Genomic DNA, 7,131 nt, shown 5'->3' with positions numbered 1-7,131 from the left:
TGAGAGTAGCTTGTTTTTAAGAAAGAAAATATTTGAACGTAGCTGGAACAACTCAAGCAACGGGCCCAGCTGAACTATCCCAAATCAACGTTTTACAGAACATTGCTAGGCGGAGCAGTTTGCGCCTTTCGCTCTGATCTGGAATGGAAACAAGTTCTAAAGCACTGGGATTTTCTGTGTAACAAACCCTCTATTTTCTGACCAACTCTCTGAGAAATCAGTGTATTAAACAGACAAATAAATCCTGCTGCTTTCACCTGAGAGTCACCCTGTTAAAAGACGGGCACTGTCTCCCTGCTGTCTTCTCCCTCTAGAGATGCTTTCCCCTTTTTGCTCTTTATTACTGTTAGTATTTATCCACCCATAATTACGATACTTTCCCTGATACTAGGTGCGTACAAACTACATACGTATGAAAACAACTGAGAGAGAAGGAAAGGACAACAGATTTATCCCGTGACCAGAGGAAGGAGGGCAGACACTACGGGAAATTTCTGTGCTACCAGCCCTTCCGCAGCCGCTCCTTCTGCGCTGTGTGCAGCGCTGTATCATCATCCGCTTGCAGCGAGCTGCAGGACATCGCTGCGCGTTTCTGTGGGTGACAGGAGGGAAAGCTTTAGCCACGCTGTTATTAGCTGCAGCCATTTATTAAGCTTGAAAAATGGAGATGACTTACAGCACGGCTAGGGAGTTTCGGAAACTTTGGGCGGCAGAGAAAGCGAACAAGGACGTTTCCAAGGGAAGAAGTTCGGCTTTGGGTTTGGGAGGGGTGCTGCCGGGCCGGCTCTGCCCTCCCAGCCTCGCCTCCTCCCGCATCTGCGGGCTGTGCCTTTGGTGCCACCGCATGGAACATCCGACCGAGTGCAGCTCCGGCTCCGGCCCTGCCACAGAGGAGGAGAGGAGAAAAAAAAAAAAAAAAAAAAAAAAAAAAAAAAGACTTTTCTTAAGGAACAGACGCGGTTTGGTGAGCCAGCCTCCCGCGGCGCCAGCTGCGGACCCCGCACCGCGATCCGCAGGAGATGCGGTCACAGCACCAGCGATCCCGCCCGGGGATGCTACAGCCGCCCCTGCGCCCTGCCCCTGCTCCGCAGCCTGCGTGCACCACCGCACACACATTTTCCAGGTGCTCGTTCTCAGGTAGCGGGGGTGTGCGACACTAAATATTCACCCATTCGCTCAAATTCCAGCTCTTTCCTGCGGTTCTCAAACACCGGAGCTGGGATGCTTCTGCCCATCGCCCCTGCCCGGCTCAGCTGGCAGCAGCTGCAGCCGGTCTGAGGGTGTTCAGTGATTCCTGGAAGAACGGAAAGATGCAAACAGAATGAGCTGGGAGTAGCTTAAATCCCAATGGAGATGTCAGTGGCTGCAGCGTAAGAGACCCGACCAGCCCAGCACGGCCACTGCTGACCGCAGGTCAAAGGCAAGCAGGTTCTGTTCCTCTGAATTAAACAACAGCGCTTGTTCAAATATTGGGAAAGCCAAGAAAAAACACGTTCCTGGAGAAACAAATCCTGCTGTACTGGATCAGCTCCATGGACTAACCAATCCAGGATTCTGTCGTAGGAGTCACCAGCACCAAACATCCCTGAGAAAGGTGCCAGATACGGACACCTCATCTCACCTCCCAACCGTAGGGGTGTTAATAGTTAGGGGAAGGGTTTACCAGAAGTACATAAGAACAAGGTAGTCTTAAGTGGACATCGTGAAAGATTAGAGTTAACTGCGTAAGTTTGAACAGACCACACAGTTTCAGTGACTGGGTTTTCATCTCTCTCAGTGTAATTCACTGGTGTCAATCAGATCCCAGCAGGAAAGAGGAGAGCCAGCTCCCAAGGACAGTTACGGGCTTACTAAAACCACCTGTAACCACCTCAGGAATGCCATGTTCTCACAAGCGCCATACAACGCGGAGCCTGACGGCAGCTGCTGCTGGACCAGGCGGGATGGGAGCTGGGGCCTGGCGCTGGGCACCGGCCAGGGAAGGGGGATCCCTTGGGGAGAGGAGCCCATGCAGGCATTGCAGCCTGGGCCAGAGCTAACAACCACTTCCATTCATAAGCATGTGAGTTAAGTATTCCCACCCCCCCATTGCCATTTAGAAAGTATCTGACCTAATTATTACTATCCCTGTTGTGTAAATTCAGCACTTTGTCAGGCTGAATAAATGTACATTAGCCTTAACATGAGTTAAACAAGTTTAAACAATGAAGGAAGCTTTGCAAAGCTCCCTTGCTTTTTAACTTATTTGACACCACACTAAAGAGCCCATTTAGACTAAAGAGTTCAGCACATTTTGGGACCCATTAACTACCCAGGCTGAGACTAGATATTCCCTTTTTCTTTTTTTAATTTGTCCTACCTAGTTGCTAAAGTCAGCAGAATTGAGCAATAAGCTGCTTTGCATTTCTTTAGCTTTGTACCCAGTTGAAGAAAGCTACACCCATCCCGTCCAGTGCAGCCCTTCCAATGCTGGTACGGCAAACCCCACTCAACACTAAGTGATTCCTCAGAATTACTTTTAATTAAAAAAGAGGAAACTCACGGCATTAAAATGTGACATTCATGACTGTTGGGAAAACTTACACTGTCAAATTGTTTCTATTTTAGGCTAACAAGATATTCCTTCCCGGAGTCACGTCAGCCTTTAACAGCCCACAGAAAATCATTCCTTGTCTTCTGTCTACAAATTAGACTGTACCCTGATATGGATATCTTGTGTCCCTCAAACGTAATAATTAAGTCTTAAGACACCCTCCTACAGTGGGGAAATAACTTACACAGGAGAGAATGGAGCAAAAGCTTGGACACCCATCCCAGATCACAGAAGGATAAGGGAAACACCTTCTCACCACTAACATGGAAAAAGATTGAACATCTCTGATGTTCTCCACTGTGGACACTGCTCTTAAAAAACTGCCACACAGGGAACAAAATGAGTAAACTGTACCGTGACAAGCCACAAGCCTATCCTGACTCCATCTGCCATCAAATTCAGGTTGTGGCCTGGAGGACGGAGAAAGTTCCACCAAGTGAGGCGGTCTGTCCGGCTGCGGAACAAATGCGAATCGGCCCCAAAGCGCAAACAGGGCTGCAAAACCAGAGCATCGATCCCCGATCATTCCCTACTCCCTGTTCTCCTGGTCATCATCAAACCAAGCCCTCTCTGATTTCTGTAGGCAGCAGAAATGAAGGAGGCAAATGAGAAGCAACAAGGGAAAAAACTGGATGAAAAAAAAAGTAGTGGTCTGACAGATGAATGCTGCTACAAGGGGAAGGGGTTGTTTCTCACCAACTCACACCCTTAACTTTTGAGAAAACCTCTTAGAGATGTCACGAATCCTACAAAAAGGTTGAGTTCTGCTGGATGTCTTACAAAGAGCTGGTAGGGCAACATTTTAAAAACATAATTTCATTTTATTCAATGTCATAGTGAAATAGTTTCTTCCCCAAAAAAGATCTGTGGTCAATTTGAAAATTGAATTCTGTCACTGACCTGGAAGAGATATTTTAATCCACACAAAGTTAAATGCTTGATGAAACCACAGCTATGAAATTGTTAGCAGTACCTCCACTGTAACTGGGCAGTGGGATGGATATTTAGATTAAAATCCTGGCTTTGAGGCAGAATTCCCATCAATTGCAGATGGATTAGGATTCCATCCCTCTTGTTCATTTTGAAGGTTGGTGAAGTTTAAAACACACAAAAAAAACCCCAACTCAGTTATAATTTCTAGCTGTCAGGAAGGAATTATATCAGTTCCATCTTACAGAAGGAAATCTGTGCTGTCTAGCAGTAATCGGTTCCATATTTGTGAAACCCTCCAACAAAACACTTTTTGTCTATGATTTGTATTCAACTTAGGACATACTGATTTCAGACCCTCTGTGGATCATAATGTATAAACAGCCCTTTTGTTTTTAAATGCAACCAAGAAACTATTTGGCAGGGCCACTGCAGCTCTGAATTTTGAGCAAAATACACCAACTGCAAGTGGCGTCATGGCTGCAAAGCCAGCGAGAACGGACACTTACAGACAATTGTGTTTGTTCAGTTCAGCTAAAATAGGACATTAATATGAAATATTTTAATCTAACAAGCATCTTGTTTTTCAGGGAACTCTTAAGGTTTTTTTTTGGTTAATTTGACAGGCATTTGATGATCTCATGGCATGGAAGCTGGAGACCAAAGCAGAGAGATTCCGAGATTCCAATAAAATCTCCCAACCATCTAGGAAGCCACATGCATTTTCCCACTGTACACCTCTCAAACTGTATTTCCATTAGACAGAAAACAGTTCTATGATTACTTAAAAAAAAAAATAGTTGAGGGAAACAAAATTTAAAATACCCTTAGAGAATTAACTGTGTCCCTTGAAGCTTACTATTCACTAACCACAGTTTTATCAGCAGCATGTCACTAAGTTCCAGTCTTTCCAGAACAGATACTATGCGTTCCTCCTTCTCAGCTCTGCCTTCCTGGTCAGTATTGGAGGTTCTGAAGGACTTATCTGAAGGACATTAGTCTAATTTTCCAGAGATTCCGTGCTGCTACACCCTCACTTGTATCAGCAACATTATAAACCAATGTTTAATTTCAACTAAGATTCACAGACACATTAAAAAAGCCTTGAGGACATGGTGTTCTTAGAGGTCTTACGGAAAAAGATGGCTGGAGAGACAAGATGTCCAACAGCAATGCCCTTACACAGAGGGACAGGCTGCAGAGCTCGGCCGCTACCTGCCAGCAGGCTGATCGGCACCTACCTCCAGCCGAACTGCTAGTGAAAACACACGGGAAGGAGCCACGGCACCGGCAGTACAGTGAGGTCAGGAGACGCGCAAAGAACGGAGGTACTAGAGTTTAGGGAGTAAAGGAGGGAAGTGACTTTTTACTGCGTTGTGCAGGAGCCAGGGAAGAGCAATCCACCCCAAACCCACCTTTGCCAGCTCCAGGATGCTAGGTCTGCAAGGTTCAAGGCGTGCAAGGTTCACTGCCCTCCTTGAAGACAAAAAGCCACAGTGTCGGCAGCTCCAGTCCTCTTCACAAGTCAGCACTCGGCACAGGTGAGACCAAAGTCAGTTTATCAGCTGCAGTGGGGCATCACAGCTGCTCCACAGCACCTGAGGCTACCGATGCTGTTATGGATCGCTGGGGACAAGGGGAAAAGGTAGTTTACAGGGTGTCCTGTGAAACAGCAGGAAACACCATGTCCGATCTGGTATGACCGGGGAATTCAGCTGCGGTACTGAACACCCGGCTGATCTCCGCTGAGTCTGAACGTGTGAACACCCTCAGGTTTTCAGTTTGAGAGGCACCAGTACTGACAGGACTGAACGCTCTGCATGTGTGCAGAGACAGACAGCGGACAGGACTGTAAATCAGGACACAGCTCTACAGTCCCTTTGCACTAGTGCATCTATGGGTCAGGTTTCAGGATCAGCGTTTGATTACTGGGCTACGTGAAGCAAATTGTTGAATTTCAGTCCTGTTCCCAGTGGGCAGGTTCCACATCACAAAAAAATATCCCTATTATACAACTGACACTAACTGGATCCTTTTTAAGCTCTTCAGAAGAGAGGCCAAGGCTCGAACATCATGGAAATTGAACTAACTGTTCTGTGAACTCCCCAGAACAGACACACATGGATGCAATGCTGTGGGAGACTTATGTGGCATCTCAAAAAATATAGGTTTTGGATTCTAAGACTTCTGCAGTCCTCAACTTTCACCAACATTCAAATTCACCTACATTAAAAGAAAATTAAATTGCCCTCCCCCACAAAAAGCAAACCACAACAAAGCAAACATCCTCCAGCAAACTATTCGCTTGAATCCATTAAAACTTGCCAAGTCAACGTTCCAGTCTCAACTGCCTACCCCAGCCTGCCAACAACAGAAGTGTCAGTTTTTTGCTCGTCTATTTTACATTAACAAAAGTCAATTGTGGCGATGAATTGCATCACATGCCGACAATATATCACATTCCTTCACAGCTGTTTTTTGTAAAGGGAAGGAAAAGACCTCATCAGTCACTGACATTTCTATAAACCATAAACATTTTAAGAACTCCACCCACAAAGTCGGGATGGTAAACTACCAAACAAAATCCTAACAAAGTGGCATAGAACAAACGAGGAATTCCAGATAATAAACCCAGGTGTATATGAAGGGCCCACACATTAACCAAATCACAGTAGTCCTGAACTTTTTTTTTTTTTTTAATAGATGAGCAGGTCAGACAGAAAAAAAGAAGCCACTATTAGGCCCCAATGAGCAGGAAAACCTGTAACCAAGTGAGCAGGCTGATGTATTACTGCTTATTATGTTTTCTCATCTTCTTTAGCAAAGTAATAGCTAAACCAAAAGCATTAAGTTAATTCCCCTTAGGATTTATAACTGTTTTAAATAAAAGAAAAATGCACTCCTATAAAATACTAATAGGGCTTTAACATGTATTGTCAAAACAGAATTAGACTGCAAATAAAGTACCTACTGCAGTGTATCTTTCAGTGCAGTAATTTCAGTATCTGTAAGTAAAAAATAGTAAAAGGATAATAATGAAGAGGAAGAGAATACAGAATGGGGAGAACAAAGCTGACTACGAGATGTGCATACAAAATGTGGCTGAGTGCTTCCTGGAAGCTCAAGTAAACCTCAAACTGTTTGATGTGATGTATATATGCATTCACATCTTTGGAAAACAAAAATGCTTACCACCATATAAATTCTACAACAAGCCAATTTTTAATTATACCTATCAAAATAATAATAAAATCCTAGCAGTTTCATTCAACATGCTTAAATCATGGAGACCACCTACGCAAATATAAACAGAGCATTTGAATCTCCAATTAACTATTGCCAATTATAAATGGGGACACTTTTAAAAATAAATTATGAGGATAATTAATCATCTTCACACACAAAGGTAACAGGGTAATCATGCAGTGGTTTTAAAAGCCTCCTACTTTCTGCATTTCTATTCTGGATAGTTTGTGCCAAGGTTATAAAAGCATATTTTAATTTTAAAAGAGGAAGAGAAGAAGGTGAAAAGCTTCCATCCCTCCCTCTGGTCATTTCATGTAGATACTGTATTCAAACATTGAACCACTAAGTCATTGCTATGGAAC

The 7,131-nt window shown here is 44.3% G+C and overlaps 1 long non-coding RNA gene across 1 annotated transcript; it reads right to left on the bottom strand.

Moving 5' to 3' along the window:
- Window positions 1-434: 434 nt before the first annotated feature.
- LOC147598714 (uncharacterized) lies at window positions 435-5,143 on the bottom strand. The gene is made up of 4 exons (XR_015260362.1): window positions 4,765-5,143; window positions 1,169-1,294; window positions 677-881; window positions 435-592 (listed from the first exon to the last, which is right to left on the bottom strand). It is a non-coding gene; the product is annotated as an uncharacterized LOC147598714 (long non-coding RNA).
- Window positions 5,144-7,131: the final 1,988 nt, after the last annotated feature.

Source organism: Chlamydotis macqueenii, chromosome 16 (assembly GCF_036417535.1).
Source record: "Chlamydotis macqueenii isolate bChlMac1 chromosome 16, bChlMac1.mat, whole genome shotgun sequence".
Lineage (NCBI taxonomy): Eukaryota > Metazoa > Chordata > Aves > Otidiformes > Otididae > Chlamydotis > Chlamydotis macqueenii.
The sequence above is the reverse complement of the archived record's forward strand: the minus strand, read 5'-3'. Positions and strand labels throughout refer to the sequence as shown.